General features: G+C 36.3%; 1 pseudogene; it reads left to right on the forward strand.

Moving 5' to 3' along the window:
* The first annotated feature begins 2,510 nt into the window (after nt 1-2,510).
* Nucleotides 2,511-15,574, forward strand: LOC124898865 (annotated as a pseudogene).
* Nucleotides 15,575-17,697: the final 2,123 nt, after the last annotated feature.

Consider the following 17,697-nt stretch of genomic DNA (forward strand, 5'->3'; position numbering starts at 1 on the left):
TAAAATATAGGGGTTCAATACAATTATATTGGTACGTAGATCAATCCAAAATAATGCATTATATATAAAAAATAGATGAGAGAAGGTCATGAAACATCATGGAAGATATAGTTTAAATACATGAGAAAATCTTTGATAACCATAAAACAATCTTGTCAACGCAGTTCAATTCTTCGTATTACTTCTGACTTAGGTGGTACACCCTACATAGCTGAAAGTATCCCATGGAATATATGGGATCTTCCCTTAAATCTATATCCAAGACCCCAACCCAAGTTTAGCACTAAGGTTTGAGTATCTACTTATCTACTATGCCACGGGGTCGTCGCCAACATACAATTCCCTTTTCGAGTGACATAATAACCCATATAGGCAAAACACGATTTCAGGTAATGATTTTTATGGCTCATGACTTCTACGGGTAACCACCTAACATCTCTTAAGCCCATTTTTATTTAGTTCTAAATAAGAATCTTTCTAAAATAAAATTCTGAAAGTCTAAGCAAAATTGGTATCTTTAGTCTGTTCTAAATCTGCTATGGCTTTATTTGAATTGGTATAATTATACCAAAACTTGAAAGTCATATCTAAGCCATTGAATATCACATTACAGTCTTCTCTTTCAAAAAATAAAGTTTGGACCACCATACTTCAAACAATTCAAGAAGATTCATACCTCAAAACATTGGTCAAATTATATAAAAGAGCACTATAGTGGTCATGAAATTTGTAACAAAACATGTAATCTTCTTAATAAACATCTTTTAACTTTTAACACCAAATAAAACACCCCCTTTTGAATTCAAAACCATAATCAAGTCATAAACAAAATCAAGACATTTATATCATATTTCCAACAATGCATTTTGAATAAATCATAACTTGCGAAAATAAGAAACTTGTAAACAATAGAAGGATTTATAATAGATCATTCTCTCAATTCATCATTTAAACTCATCAAACACACATATATATATACTTATACATGGTTATAGATCAAATTTGGGTGGAAGGCCTCAAGACCAAATCAATTTTACCATTAAGGAATTCCTAAAGAAAAATTGTAATGTATATTCATAAACCCCTTCAAGAATTCATGATTTCACAATGTTTAAATGTTGTTGAAACAATTTCCTTATGCCCATGTAGTTTTAGGAAACCCCATGTACCTTGAGTAGTTTAATTTGAGAATTGAACCTCCAATCTTGACACTCTTCTAGAATTCTTGAACTTAGAATATGGCTCTTGATCTTTGGAAGAGAGGTTAGGGTTCTTGTTCTTGAAAATTTTGACTAAAAATGGGCATACTTTGCCCTAAAAATGCTTTAATCACCAGTTAATACGATTAGGAATTGTAGGAAAAAGATGAGACTGCCCTCGGACTTAAAATTGCAGAATAAAACCCATTTTTGAGGCTTACCACAATGCGCTGAGTGGGTCATCATGATACCCACCGTGATGTAGCAAAATTACGGTAACTCACTGCGTTGTGATAATTGCCATTTTAGGGTTCACCGCGATGTGGTGCAATCGCGATGAGTTTATGGAAATTGACAAATACTGAATTAGCCTCCGTCGTGATGCGGTGAGTCTTCTATCGCAATTTCCACCACGACGTGGAGGAATCACTATGGCTTGCTGGAATGAAAATCCAAACAAACTTTAGACGTTCATCAAGACTCAATCAATAGGAAATCTTTTGGAACATTTATACGTAAGAATGGCGGTCTACATACTAGCCCAAAATGTGGGTCATTACATTATCCCCCCTTGGGATCAATCATACCCGAATGATGACTCAGGACACTACAAGCACGATTGCAAGAATTAAATGAAAGAAAAGGAGTAGTATAGGATTTGCACCTTCTAAATCATCATCCATGGCCATGAAAAGGTTCAGATACCTCGCACGCATATCATCTTCAGACTCCTAAGTAGCCTCCTTAGCTTTTTGATTTCTCCACACCACCTTGACCAAAGCTATTTACTTACTCCTCAACTTTCAAACTTGGTGATCAAAGATTGTAATAGGTTCTTCCTTGTACGACAAAGAGTCTTTCACATTGACCTTATCTATAGGCAGCACTGGGAAATAATCTCCAACACACTTCTTTAACATAGACACATGAAATATAGGATGAACGGAAGCCAAACTCGTGGGAAAATCTAACTCATAGGCCACCCCTCCTATTCTTCTCAAAATCTGGTATGGTCATATATAACGAGGGCTAAGCTTTCCTTTCTTCCCAAATTGCATGACCCCCTTCATAAGAGAGACCTTTAGGAATACCAAAGCATCCACCTCAAATTCTAAGTCTCTTCTCCAAACATCAGCATAGGATTTTTGAAGACTCTGAGCTGCCTTAAGTCATTTTCTAATGATCTTCACCTTGTCCATTACCTGATGAACAAGGTCAGGCCCAAACAACCGTGTCTCACCCACTTCATACCACCCAATCGGTGAACTACGTCTTCTCTCATAAAGTGCTTCAAAAGGTGCCATCTTAATGATGGCATGGTAGATATTATTGTAGGAAAACTCTATCAATGGTAAATGATCTACCCAACTACCTTTGAAATAAATTACACAAGACCTCAATATGTCCTCATGGGTATAGATGGTGCGTTCATCTTGTCCATCGGTCTAAGGGTTGAATGCAGTACTTAGGTTCACTTGGGTGCCTAAACCCCTCTAAAACGATTTCCAAAATTGCAAAGAGAATTGCGTACCTCGATCATATATAATAGATACAAGTGCCCTATGCAAGCGAACTATTTATTCAATGTATATCTTGGCATAATCATCTCCCGAATAGTTAGTCCTCACTGGAAGAAAGTGAGATGGCTTGGTCATCCGGTCCATAATTATCCAAATGGAATCATATTGGTTTTGGGACCTTGGAAGTCCCGTGATGAAGTCCATATTGATTATCTCCCACTTCTACATAGACAAAGCTATCTCTTAGGAAGTACCACCTGGTCTCAAATGTTTCACTATAACTTGTTGGTAATCTAAACACTTGGAAACGAAATCAGCAATATTATGTTTCATATTATTCCACCAATATATAGCTTTAAGGTCATTGTACATTTTAGTAGAGCCTGGGTAAACAATATACCTCAAAGTGTGAGCCTCATCATAGATCCTCTCTTGCAAATCATCCACATTCAATACACACAGCCTGCATTGGTACCTTAAAATACCATCACTGCAAATTTTAAATGCCATCACCTTCTATTGACCCACATCATTCTTAATCTGCATCAAGATGAGGTCTTCGGCCTAATTCTCTTTAACTTCTGCACATAGGGAAAATTTAGCTATTTTAAGCATAATTACTTCTCCATCTTCGGAGTCTAGAAGACGCACCCTAGATTTGCACGACGGTGAATATCTTTCACCATCTCTCTTTTTCCTTTCTCAACATGAGAAGAACTTCCAACTGATAATCTGTTGAGGGCATTGGCCACTATATTTTCCTTGCTCGGATGATAGTGCAGGCTCATGTAATAATCCTTCAATAGTTCCAACCACCGCCTTTGCCTAATATTCAGCTCTTTCTGTGAAAAGACATACTACAAACTTTTATGGTTAGTGTAAATATCAACATATACCTTATACAGATAATGCCACAGATTTTAAGTACAAACACCGCGGCCACTAACTCCAAGTCATGGGTGGAGTAATTTTGTTCATACACCTTTAAATGTCTAGATGCATAAGCTAGCACCTTACCATGCTGCATAACCACACATCCAAGTCCCACTCGGGATGCATCACAATACACTACAAAACCCTCTATATGTTCTAAAAAAGTAAAAATAGGTGTTGTAGTCAACTTGTCTTTCAACTTCTCGAAACTATTCTCACAAAAGTGATACCACACACATTTTACATTTTTTTGTGTTAACCTGGTAAGTGGAGTAGCTATGGAAGAAAAACTTTCTATGAATCTTCTGTAATACCCCACCAAACCCAAGAAGCTATGAATATTGGTTGGAGTCGTGGGTTTGGGCCATTTTCTCTGTGCCTTAATCTTTTGGAGATCAACCTTAATTCTCTCACTAGACACAATATGCCCCAAGAATGCAGTAGCACTAAGCCAAAATTCACACTTGGAGAATTTGCATACAATTTGTGATCTTTGAGGGTTTGAAGAATAATTTAGAGGTGATTGGAATGATCCTCCTCACTCTTAGAATAAATCAAAATGTTGTCAATGAAAACTATGACAAACAGATCTAGAAACTGATGGAACACCCTATTCATTATATCCATGAAAGTTGCAGGGGCATTAGTTAATTCGAAGGAAAAAACTAAGAATTCATAGTGGCCATATCGAGTTCGGAAAGATGATTTGGGAATATCTACCTCTCTAACCTTCAATTGATGATAACCCAAATGAAGGTTCATCTTAGAGAAACACCTAGCACCCTGAAGTTGGTTAAAAAGATTATCAATTTTGGGAAGAGGGTTTGTTCTTAACAGTTACCTTATTTAGTTGATGGTAGTCTATACACATGCGAAGGGAACCATCTTTCTTACGTACGAAAAGTATAGGTTTATCCCATGGAGAAACACTAGGATGGATAAAGCCCTTGTGAAGAAGATCTTTTAACTATTCTTTCAACTCTTTCAATTCTATAGGAGCCATCCTGTATGGCAGAATAAAAATAGGACGAGTGTCCAGCAATAAGTCAATACCAAAATCTATCTCCATATTGGGTAGTATTCCTGTAAGTTCATTGGGAAATACTTCTGGAAATTCATTAACCATAGGGATGAACTAAACAGAAGGACTTTCAGTATTTGAATCCTTAATCCAAATAATATGGTACAAACAACCTTTGGAAATGAGTTTATGGGCTCTGAGGTAAAATATAAATTTCCCTTTAGGTGCTAAAGAATACCCCTCCCACTCTATCACAGGTTCATTCATAAAAGAGAAAGTAAACCTCCGGGATCTACAGTCTAGGATGGCATACCACGAGTAAAGCCAATCTATTCCCAAGATAGCATCGAAGTCAATCATGTCAAGCTCTATGAGGTCAGCCATGGTATCATGATCACAAACAGACACTACACAATTTTTATGTACCCTCCTAGCCATAACATAATCACCTACAAGAGTAGAAACAGAGAAAGGTTCTGCAATAACTTTAGGCTCAAACCCAAAACTAACTGTCACATATAGGGTCCAATAAGAGAAGGTAGACCCAGGATCAAGTAACACATACATATCATGGGAGAAAATTTACAACATACCCATGACTACATATGGTGAGGCCTCTACCTCCTGGAGATTTGATAAAGTGTAGATTGTGACCACTCCTGGTAGCTGAAGTAACACCTTTGGGAGGTGGTGGAGTTGAAAAATTATCTTGAGACTTAGTAACCCTAATATTTCCTCTTGCTGTCGAGCAATACCTTTTGATATGGACTAGTTGTTCGCAGGATGTAACACCCCGCAAGAATCCTCTATATGGTATCTCACCTAGTAGCATGTTTGAGAGGCTAGCAACTTAAAAATTTCCTAAGTGTGAAAAATGACTTAGTCACATTTTGAGATTCTAATCTTTAAGGATTTTATTTATGATCTTCCCGACCTCCTATAGTTAATTTTTAAAGTTGATACTTGATCGGGGGAGTTAATAGTATATCTCGGGAGAGTTTTGGAATTTTTGGACAAGTGTAAGGGCTTGTTTGATATGCCAAAATAGTAGCCAAGGCGATTTGCATATGGATCCTTGATCATTCTGGTACCTAGGGGTATCCGCAATGGGCAAGGCGGTGCCTCACCCAGTCCGATGGAACAGAGCCCGCGACGTCGTGGCCAGTTCGGCTGGGGTAATTTTTTGCAGTCAAGCTCCGCATTTTTAAGGGCAATTGGGTCTTTTCCTTTACCGTTAAGACTTTCCTAAGAATAATAGGTTGGTTTTCATCAAAAACTACTCTTATCATCTCAATTAATAACCCGAGCTCCTCCCCCATAGTTTAAGAGTTCATCATTCAAGATAAGAATTCCAAGTACTGAATTGAGGTTTGGATTCCACTCTTCCTCCTAAACAATATAAGGTATATGGTGTTCTTCATAATTACATGGGCATTGTTGAAAACACTTGAATATATTTTCAACTTTAGAAAACATGAATTTATAAAGGGGTTTAAAAATTATGTTTTCAATTATGCATCATGAACCTTTCAATGATATTATTATGGTTTTTGTCTTGGGGACTTTCCCCTTAAATGGTTTTATACTAATATATATGTATGCATGTGATTTGATGTTTTGAAACTTGAATTTGAGAGCATGAATTTTCGTAACCCCTCTCTGGTTGTAAATTCCCTTATGGCCATGAATTATAAATTGTTTCAACTTCATATTGAGATATATGTATAAATGTTGTTATTATCGTTTGAGACTTGGTTTTGACTGTGAATTGAAGAGAGAGGGTTTTACATGTTGTAAAAATGTTGAAAACATTCACGAAATAATTACATGGTTGTTCAAAAATACATAACCATCGCATGTTTGTTGCAATGATAAAGAGAGAGAGCCTTGAATATTTTGACATTTGTTTTGAAGTATGAATTTGCTTGACTATCGTTGAATATTAATGGTGTTCTAAACTTTATGTTTTAAGATGAAGAGATAATAATATGCTATTATTGTCTCAGATATGTGACTTACAAGTCAATGGTATGGCGATACCATATAAATATATACCATAACAGAGTAAGAGTTTCAGACTTGTTTTTCAGAGAATAAATGTTTTAAAGAGTTAAAAATAGTCTTAAAGAGGGTTAGATGGTTTCCCTAAGAAGGCTTGAGTTCAAGTAACTCTTAGCCTAAAAATATGTTTTGCCAATACGAGCTCATTATTTCCCAAAGAGGGATTATACACTAGTCTAGTTCCCTGTGGCGTACAGAGACAAAGACTTCAAACCTTGCAGCAAACTCGGGTTGGGGTCTTGGCTGCTGAGTTAAGGGCAGATTCCATATATCACGTGGAATTTCAGAGTCGTAGGGTATACCACCTAGCACATAAGTAACATAAAGAGTATGTCTCAGAGTTCAGAAAATTGTTTAGAGTCTTTTAAATATGCCCATGTGTTTTTTATCCTATGTTATACTTATGAACTGATTCTAAATTTCTCTCACTTATGTTGAATAAAAATTATTATTTTGGATTTGGTCTACGTACCAGTACAATTGTATTGACTCCCTACCTTCCAGGGTTTGAGGCTTAGTCTAGGGGTCCTGCTAAGCCGTAGAGTCTTCAGACAGACGTAAAGTATGCGGTTGGTAAGCCTTCTTTATTCTAGAAGGCCTATTTCTTTTTAGACACTTAATATGTATTTTGGTTTAGGTCCGTTGGAGGCCTTGTCCTAGTTTCGGATAGTTGTTATTTTCGTATATAGTAGAGATTTCACAGACTGAATCAGTTGTTGGCTAGATTGTGTTGTATTTATTCCTTTGTTGTTAAATTAAATTCAGAGTATGACCATGTTTCCATAATGATTTATAATTCTGTCTCTTCTATTATATTTTATGAATATTGTGAATGATTACCAGATAGAGAAGAGCATCCGAGCCTTTATAGTTCGGGATGCTCGTTACGTATAGGGCCCCAGCTTGGGTCATGACAAACTTAGTGTTAAAACACGGTTCATGGTCCAGGGTGTCTGCAAAATTGCATCGGGTAGAGTCTTGTTTATAGGTGTGTAGCACGCCATACTTATAAGTAGGAGGCTACAAGGCATTTAGGAATGCATCTCTTTCTTCATGTTCTAGTTCGTGCTATAGAGTCCAAATGTTCCTTTTTCATACTCTAATTCATGCTATGGTGTCGCCCATACGAAAGTAAAGTTATCCCAATTCTTTCTTTACTCTAATATGATCAGATATGTATCATTGTTGAGGTGATTCAAGTGCAAAAGTCTAGAATCTAAATGGTATGGTCCTTTCTAATTGAGTCATATAAGATTTCAAAATTGTGCCAGGACTTGAGAGAAGTCCGTTAGTGCTTCAGGGTGTATTGATTCTAGTGTAAACTTTGATTCTGATGAAATCGTACTTTTCAGCCTGAGGTATTAAGTGTATTCAGTCCCTTTCAAAATTTATATTACAAATGTCATGCTTAAGGGGAAATGATGTGTAGCAGAATATTGGAACTGTATTTTCACCTAAGTAGTAGTATAAGTTAAAGCGTTGGTATCATGACTTATTGGTAGTGATATTGGACCAAGAAGTTGGTGATATGATGTCACAAGGTTAAAAGTCAAAGTGAGTGTGACTTTTGTGTAAATAAATATTTTTAGTTGAATAACTATTGATTGAGGGATGATTTGCCATTTTATAGTGATAGACTAATATAGTAGTAAAATTTGTAGATTGTATGGTAGTCTGTGGAGGAAGTGTTTGACTCAGATATTTTTATTTATTCAAAATAGGGAAAGATCCCAAAGTGGATAGTTAAGGTGGTTATAGAAACCCCTTATAGGTTGTGAATAAAAATGGCTAGATTAGTTAGTAAGTTATAAGTATAGACTCATTGTTGTATGTGCAATTTGAAGGTAGTCTAAATGTATTCTTGGATAAGTAAGTATGATATGAGAAAATAAAATATGTAGATAAGATCGTATTGGGGTATAATATAAGATTATTGGGGTATAATATAAGATTAAGGTTGACCATGTCTATTATGTGAATTTACCCCCTTGACCTTCTTTTCTTTGGTAGTTGTAAACTAGTACTACTTAAGAGAAGGTATGTAGTATATTTTGAGGTATAGTAGTAATATCATAAAGGTGTTTTAGTTGTGGGTAGTATCTAGGTGAAATGAGGTATTTGGGTAGAATCTCCCAATTTGATGGAATAGTATATTATGTTGCATTCTTCATTTGTGGTAGATGATTGATACTAGACTATAGACTTGAATTTAAATGTAGAATGTGGTATTAATAATAGTGGCTTTAGATTAATGATGTATATTTTGTGGGAATGAATTAGTAGGCTTGATGTGTTGGAGTAGTACGTGTTAATGGATTATGATGAGGAAAATCGAAAGGTCATGATCGATTATTGTTGTTATGGAGTTCTAGTGTACTAGTTTTTCTTGATGTTTCATTTCATAGTTTCCAAGTGAGAATTGTGTATAATGTTGGGTTATAAATCATGTTTAGCACTAGACATTAAGTTTGAACTGTTGATGGTCATGAAGGTGGATGTGATGATTTCTTGGTTAATGATACTTGTTATATAGACGTAATCTAATAGTCTTGAATAGTGTATGCAAGAGCTTAAGTTTATTTGGTTCGTAACGAAGTATGATATTATATATATGATGTAGAAGTATTCCCAAGATGATATGGGGTTGTGGTATTTTCTAGGGCTATTACATGTTGCGTATGGCTAGCAGTACCGTTGAGTTGCTAGGTGGAGAAAGACTAGTTAGATGGTATATGGTGTTCTAAATAGCCAAGTTAAGGAGGTTTGATTGATAGTGTAGAGCCTTTTGATATGATATTAATTCTCATGGTAGAGATATATAAGTTTGGAGATGTGATATTGGTAGGTTATGACGGAAGTAGTACAGTTCATCAAAGGCTTGGTGATATCTATGTTACGTGTTAGAATCGAAGTTTGAGTTTTTGAAGGTTGAGCTAATAGAAATAAGAGTTAAAGAGCTAGAGGGTGTGCACTCCGACTATGGGGATACTCATGAAGATTTGAAGTAAGTGTTAAAATATTATATGATGACTACTGAGGCTATAGAAAGATAGAGTGTATCTCAGAAGGTAGCATTAGCAGTGGGTTTTCCACTTCTAGGTGTAGTCATTCGGGTTAAGTTCTATTAATTGCGTGTATTATCGTATTCCAGATCCCAGTGTGCAGTGAGTGTAGTTCAGTTTAGAGTTTAGTAAGGGACTTCTCAAACTTAAGATGATGGCTTAAAGCTAAGGGGGAGATGATAGAACAAGTAACCAAGTCAGGCTCTCAAATTCTAGTAGTAATGCCAGTATGATATGGAACATCAGAAGGTGAGCGTGAGGCTCAACCCATTCTTATTTCAGTATTTTTTAGTTATCCCAATGCCTACTCATGCCTTACGTTTCTATTCCATGATCATAGTTCATGTTCATGCATATGATAGAGAATCATGTACTTATTCAATTCCAAAATGAGGAGTTCCAGTTCATTCAGCAGTCGAAATCACATTCCATATGTTATGAACTCCAAATTGAGGTCATGCAACTCATGACTCATGTACTCATGCTTTATAGCATGCTCAGTTCCCATAACTCATCCTATACTCCTAGTGATTGGCGAGATTTATCTTATAGCCATGTATGCCCTCAATTCAAATCACTTTGATGAATTCCTGATGGTGATTTGCTATTCCTCAGGCCTCAGTTAAGTGTCAAGTCTCGTATAATATCCTTCCATGCTTCAAGGTCTTATGTTCTAACCTTTTAGTGACTCCTCCTTATGTAATGATAGTAGTGATGAGTAAATATTTCTTGTTGATGAAAGGTGTCACGACCTGAACCGGGGCTCTAACCGTGACGAGCATTCTGAACCATGAAGGCCCGAAACACCCCTAGCTATTTGGTAGTCATGCACATAATTCATATGATAAAAAGAAATGCAGAAGATACACAATATTACGGAAACATGGTCACAAGTCTAATGAAATCAATAATGGGAAATAATGTCCCACAACATCTATCGACATCTGAAAACCGTCTGCGAAATCTCTACTACATGACTAAAACAAATAATTCTCTGAAATTTGGGACAAGGCCCTCAGTAGACCCAAAACTATTAAATGATAAATAAACTGCCAGACATCAGGACTTCCGAAATATAGAAGGCTCACCACTTGACTTTGCAAATCTGTCTGAAGAATCTACTGATTTTCTGGACCCCTAGATTGTGCCTCCGAACCTGGGAGGGAAGGGGGTCAGTACAAAGTACTAGTACGCAAAGTAATCCAAAACAAAGTAGAGATTTTTAGTAATCCAAAACAAAGCAGAGATTTTTATATCAAGTAAATGAGTGTTGTTACAAAACACATTATTGCAAAATGATTTCGAAAATACATGGTCATAGTATACTGATTTTTCAACAACAATGCAACACATCTGAGCTAGGTGGTACACCCTACAATTTCACATTTTTACCAACTGTCAAATCTCAGTTTCCGCCGAGATTAGAGTATAACTGAAGGAAAGACACACAAGATCACACAGCAGGGTGTCTCAAACCAATCAAGTATGGTAGCGCACAAAATCATAAAGCAGGGCTCCTAACCATAGTCCCAATTTGGGATGACATAATGTCAGGTACACAAGATCACACAGCAGGGTACCAAGTTCTCGAGTCGAAAAATACGGTTTCTAGCGTAGAGTCATTTGACTCGTGTTTTCTTCGGGTAACCACCTATCTCACAAAATCAATGCATGAAACTTATTTTAATCAATCACATGTCATACTCTGCAGGGTATCGTCATACCCGACTTGCAAGTCATCAATATCACATCAACTTTCCAACTTCTCAAACCATTTACCATATGCACATATGTATGACTTTCACATCATTAAAACACATACACTATAGTTCTCAACATGCAATTATTTAAGAAGGTTAATCATTTATGAGTAATGTCATATCAATTGCAAAACTCATGCTCTCAATGGTTTAACACTAGTATAATATGGGGTATAAACATTATCATAGGGAATTTAGAAAATTCACAACTCATGTACATCGAACCCTTTTGAAATTTCAGGTCACATGTTCACAATTCAACCATTTAAATATATTCAAACAAACAACCCCATGATATCTCAATAATTCTTTCAAAATCATATATCAAAACATGTTATTTGTATCAATTGAAAACCCCCATTTGTAAAAACTTGTATAAATTTAAAGTCTTGCATAAATTCGTTTTTGAAAACATGCCCATGAAATTTAGGACAACCCCACGTACCTCTATGTTGGAGAATAATGAATGATTCTTGAAGCTTATAGATTGGGAATTCCAGATCTCTAATTATCTTCAAAAACTCACGGTTGAATCTTGAATTATTTGGAATTCTTGTCTGAAACCCTAGAGAGCGTTCTTGATGAATTTTGGTGAAAGTGTATGTATTTAGGTGTATTTGGGATTAAATCTCGTGTTTATATGGGTTTGGGGCCATGGAAAATGTCTAGTTTGACCTTAGAATTTAAAATTTGGGAATGGAACGCCGTATAAGGCTTCACCGCGATGCGCTGGAAATCACGATGAGCTACTAGAATTGACAATTGTCAATTTAAGGCTCATCACGATGCGGTGGCCAGTCAAACGGAAATGCTGACACTAAAAATGCTCTAACTTCTTCACCGAGTGTCTATTTTAAGGCGAATTTCGTATCGATGGAAAGCTAATTTGATGATATTTCATTTGATATATAGTAGACCACCCAGTTCATCATATATAATGAGTTATGATCGATTGAAGTTGACCCAAGTTTCAACGTTCACTAAAACTTGAACGATAGGAAAGTTTTGAACTCATCTTTGAGTTAAGAGACTTCTATGATCTCAATTTATGCTATACTAGATTCATACACTACATAATTTATTATACACTAAATTTGCATAGGATTCATGAATTTTTCAACCTCTATGTGAAAGAATAACGATTTACGTTCTAACCCGAACTGTAGGGTGTTACAAAAGGTCATTGTATGCTTGTTTTAGATAAGTCCATAAGTGTGAAGTAAGATTAGGTCCAAGTCTTTGATACATGTGATGGTTAGTTAAAATTTTTGTGTGTTTATTCTTGGGGTAGCGCGTGGGAATTATATTGATAGTGGTTTAGAGAATATGTGAAATATGTCTTTATGAGTGTTTGCCTTGAAGTCCATATGCGGTTATAAAGATAGGCTTGAATGGCATGTTGGGATTTAAGTGGAGGAACATAATATGCACTAGTGAATCCATAGTACGATGTTCAGAGTTAGTCATTGAAGTGGTAAGGCACATTATGCTTAGGGTATGAGCTCTAAAAATATATAAAAGATTGAATCATATGGTTTAGACTAGTATCGTGGTGTGACATGTTGTATTTTTGTGAGTTGGAGTTAGGCTTGATCACGGTGAGAGGATTTAAGTTACTTTAGACATTAGTAGAAAGATTTATCAGTGCCCATATGAGGATTATAAGTTGAATCAAATAAGTATGGTATTTAAAGGGAATAGTATAGTTCAGGGAGTATTCGAAAAGTGTGCTAAGCTTGAAAGCAAGAAGTTGCATTGCCTAAGGCCTGGTAATTCTATCCTAGTTTATGAGTTATATGTCTATATTCGATGCTATGGAGTGGTGTCACTGTTGTGATTCCTTAGATGGATGTCTTGTGTAGATCATGACCACGATTCTTTTCTCCCTAATGCTCCTAGGAACAGGGGACCACTAGGATCTATCTTAGGTGCCATATCTATTTCGCAGGCTACGATTAAGGTGGAATAAAAAAATCAAAGAATCTCGAAATCTATAACTTGTAATCAGAGATCTATGGCTCACAAATGGAGATCTAACTCCTCTAAACTTACTAGCTTACAAACAGGAACAACAAGCTGAATAAACTCACTTTATTGATGATGTATTCACACTCGATTGTTGTTTCTCTAGTTCCATGATTGTGTGTCTCTGATCCCATGTTGAAATATCTCTCAAGCTCTCACACACACACACACAACTGTCATTGCAGCAGTTACTGAGCTTGATTAGAAGAAGGGAAGAAGAGAGAAATTGAGCTAAGAAGAAACTTTGTATATTGAGTTATGTACAATGTGAGTTCATGCTTCCTACTTATAGACTCACATGACTAACATGTGGTTATCTAGAAGCTTCCTAACAACCTCCTAACAACTTAATCAAGTGGCCAGCTCACTAACCAACTTGATACACTTAACAGACTCAACTAACAAGTAATGCAACAGTGTTAACTAACCAATATAACAAAAAAAATGAATACTGAATATTAATCCAATAAGTTTCAACAATTATCCTCATGAATTGGAAGAAATTGGAAAGGAATTAAATAGAAGAAAAATGCCATGGACTACCCTTAACGATTTTAGTGTTTGCGGGACATCTTTCTAAAATGGCCAGGACATTAGAAGGATGGAAGATTGTTACCCGAACCTTAAGTGAAATCGTTACCAGTCATCCAGATAAATGCTTAGGAGTTCTTGGTTTGAGTTACCACCACTTGCCTAATCACCTAAAACCTTGTTTTCTTTCCATGGTGATTTCCTGGAGGATCTTCAGATTAAGACTGGGAGATTGATCCAACTATGGATCGTGGAAGGTTTCATAAGGACATCTGGAAGTCGTAAAAGCTTGGAGGAAGTGGCAGTAGATTATTTGGTTGACCTCATTAGCAGAAACCTGATACAGGCTAGAAAAAGGAGATTCAGCGGTGAGATAAAAACATGTGGACTACATGATATACTGTGTGAGTTTTGTTTGATAGAAGCTGACACGATAAAGTTTCTGCATGTTGAGGGAATTCACCCTACTCTTCCAGCACCAACACATAATGTTCGTCGCTTCAGTTTTCAATCCCAATTTTGTTCAGGTGATGATTTTTTGGAGAAGGCTTATTCAGTTGATTATTGTTGTAAGCTATTAACCCCTGTTGCTGGATCGATCTACTTATTTTCTCCATTGCTTCTACCTTTTGCGCCTTATATTAAGCTTCTCGGGATACTACCTATTTACCGACATAACCCCATAATACATGAATTTTTCTCTAGTTTCAACCTTCTTAGGGTATTAGCCATCATCAACATAGATCTAAGGTTCCGGTCACTTCCACTTGTGATTACAAAGTTATTTCATTTGAGATATCTCCAAGTTCAATTTGATGGAGATATTCAGGAATCAATCTCAGAGCTTCAGAATTTGCAAACTCTAGTTTGTAGTGGTTATCATTTCGACATAACTCTACCTTTGAAGATATGGATGATGAAGAACTTGAGGTATGTACGTCTTGCGGAAGCCACTTATTTACCCAGCCCTAGAAGAGAAAGTATTCTAAATAATTATCTAGTGACACCGACGGGGATGCCATATCTAGAGGGATTTTTTGGTCTTTCTTACGCCAGTTGTACAAATGAAGTCTTTTTCTGGCACTCCCAATCTGAAAAGATTGATCATTATTGATCATTCGTGTCGGATTTAACTATTTGCCCAATCGACTCATAGATATGTCCAGCTTGAGAAAACTCGAAGCATTCAAGTGTTACTGGAATCTTCGCCATTGGTACATCCCAATCTTGAGCTTTGTTTTTCCATCATTACTTACGAGGTTAACTTTAGCTAGGTGTTTCAGATTTTCCTTGGGAAGACATATTATCAACTGTTAAAATGTTGCCAAATCTCGAAGAGCTCAAACTTAAAAGTTGTCGAGCCGATGATGATGTATGGAGATTAAGTTATAAAGACAAGTTCAAAAGCTTGAAGTAATTGTTACTGAACAACCTAAATCTTAAGTATTTGGAAGCTAGTTAACTAACTCAATCAGTAAATAACTCACTCCTAATAATAGATTTAACTACCTAGGTTTTGTTAATTACATAGAGGTCCATCTTCTTTGTACTTCTACACTCCCCCTCAAACTAGGTGGGGTGGAATATGTCAAGGACACCTAGTTTGGTCTTCAGATATTCATGTTGAACCTTAGAAAGTCCTTTGGTAAGAATGTCTGCAGGTTGTTCTTTGGTACAGATGTATTGAGTAGTAACAAAAGTGATAACTTCCCAAATCTAAAACGCCTTGTTCCCAAGCAACTGTTATCATTTTATTTTATGTGATAGTTCGAATTAAATAAGGTTTCAATCTATTATGCTACGAGTGTCTAATAAGTACCATATATTCTGTTGAATTTCTTTCGTCGTTTGTTCCTTGTCTTGATAGGTCATGAATAAAGATATCTCTACTTCTTTTCTGATTTATAATGGCCATACCTGTGACATCTGTAGCATTCAACCTTTGACTTGTCTACTGACTTTGGCTTATAATGACCGGAACTATTGTTTTTCTCAAGACTTCTTCCGCTTCCCTAAGAATTTGAAGAATTTTCTTCTAATTTCTGGTGCGAGTGACTCCCACCACCGAAATTGTTTCCTCTTCCCCTCCCTCTTCCTCTTCCACGACCACCACCTTTTGAAGAGTGGTAGTTGGATGAGATTTGAAGAGCTTGTTCCTCGATACTATGTCAATGCATTTTTTGCTCATGAATCAACAGTGAACTCTGAAATTCATCAATTGAAAGCTCATTGGTTTCTTTTGATTCCTCAATTGAACAAACAACATAGTTGAATTTTGATGTCATGGAGCGAAGGATCTTTTCAATAATGGTGACATCTTCCAGATTTTCTCCATGAATCCACATCTTGTTTGCTATTGCCATAGTCCCCGAGAAGTAATCCAAAATTAATTTTCCCATCTTCATTTGTAATCTCAAAATCAGCGCGGAGTGTTTGCAATAGTGCCTTTTATGCTTTCGCTGTTCCTTGATACTTCTTCGTCACTGCATCCCATGCTTGTTTAGAAAGTATCCTTGCCAAGAATAATTTCCAGTATTGAGCAAGTAATAGCTCGGAAAAAATAATTCTTGTACCATCCAACTCCGCTTTTTATGTTTCCGACAAAGGAGTACCAGTCGCTGGCTCTTGCACACCAACACTAAAAACTGGCCAAAACTCCTTGGCACTCAGGAAATTCTACATCAACATGATTCAAAGCATGGAATAGAAGGGCTGAACACAATGAAAATTTTCAGAGGCCAGCGTTCTGCTGCTGCAATAGTACTGCAAAAAAAAATGGAACTCCCACTAAGCAGTACCTGACACTCACACTCGATCTGACCAACTCTCAACCTGACTCGGATACCACATGTTATAAAAAATATATCAGTAGAAAGACATACTGACAAAGAAGAATCGAGAAAGGGTGTGTTTTTATTGTACTGCTGCAAGCTCACTTTAGATAGCTGATACCTAAACACTTGCTAAATAGCTAACGATAAAATATACTGCTAGGTACTAAGTAATCTACTGTAATTCTAACTCTTGAGAAGAACTACACCTAGGAAATAGAAATCTACTATCACATCAATCAAGAACATGTCACGTATTTCAACAGATATGGGTGTGGGGGTCTGCTAAAAATAATTCACATATCTAAAAATAGAGTTATATGTCAAAAAGAAAGAGTTGTATGTCTTAATTATTAGACATTATACATGGTATTTCAAGGAAATACTATAGTTCAAGAGGAGAATACCAGAAGGAGATAAAAAGAAAAGGTCCGACATAAATTTTCTATATACAAGCTATTTCATTTTCTTCAATTTCACCCTAGCTCTTGCTTTTATTATAAATTCATAGCATCTGTCTTGAGTTTCTCTGCCGACACTCCTGTCATGTTGACACAACTGTGGCACCGAAAATAAAAAATTTGAGCAACTTAGGCGAAGATTAATCATCACTTTTCACAAGTTGATGCAGCTTCACTTATATATTCCTTAACATAATGTATGCCTAGTGCGATGAGTTATGCTTCTCTTCTTCACTCAAAGAGGAAAATGAGAAAATAGACCACTCAACTATGCCAGAGTGGATATATCCTTG

This window comes from Capsicum annuum, chromosome 5 (genome assembly GCF_002878395.1).
Source record: "Capsicum annuum cultivar UCD-10X-F1 chromosome 5, UCD10Xv1.1, whole genome shotgun sequence".
Classification (NCBI taxonomy): Eukaryota; Viridiplantae; Streptophyta; class Magnoliopsida; order Solanales; family Solanaceae; genus Capsicum; species Capsicum annuum.